This window comes from Carlito syrichta, unplaced genomic scaffold, assembly GCF_000164805.1.
Source record: "Carlito syrichta isolate Samal-C Ts95f unplaced genomic scaffold, Tarsius_syrichta-2.0.1 Scaffold315593, whole genome shotgun sequence".
NCBI classification, from domain to species: Eukaryota; Metazoa; Chordata; class Mammalia; order Primates; family Tarsiidae; genus Carlito; species Carlito syrichta.
The window spans coordinates 1,948,236-1,948,956 of NW_007259689.1; positions in this window are offsets into that span (position 1 = coordinate 1,948,236).

The window sequence follows — 721 nt, forward strand, 5'->3', positions numbered from 1 at the left end:
TGGGCGACCGAGTGAGACTCCAACTCAAAAAAAAAAAAAAATATATATATATATATATACATATTTTTAAAAATCACCTGTCAGGTACAATGGGCACAGGTGAGAGTGGTGGGTACACTTAGAGCCCAGACTTCTTCACCACTCTACAGTGCAACCATGTAACCAAAATCTATGTGAACCCCAAAGTTATCGAATTTAAAAGAAGAAGCCTTTTGTTCAGGTAATCAGACAGCCCATCTAGATCTCTTGGGCCTGGACAAGTGATTTTGGGAGTTGCCTTTTCTCTGGAGGGGGAAGGACTTCAGATGTGGGTAGTGACCCCTGACATAGATTCAGAAGTCATCCCCAATGGGCAACCCTCCAAACACATATTCTGGAAGAAACAATTGTATGGACCAGGCTCAGTGGCTCAACCTGTAATCTCAGCACTTTGGGAGACCAACGCGAGTAGATTGCCTGAGCCTGCGGGTTCAAGACAAGCCTGGGCCACATAGTGAGACCCTGTCTCTACAAAAACAAAAAAAATGAACTGGGCTTGTGGTACATGCCTGTAGTCTCAGTCAGTCACTCAAGAGGCTAAGATGGAAGGATCTCCTGAACCCAGCAGATTGGGGATATAGTGAGTCGAGATCCTGCCACTGACCTCTAGCCTGGGTGACAGAGTGAGACCTTGATACACAAAAGCTAACAAAGTAGCCAAGTCTTTTTTTTTTTTTTTTTT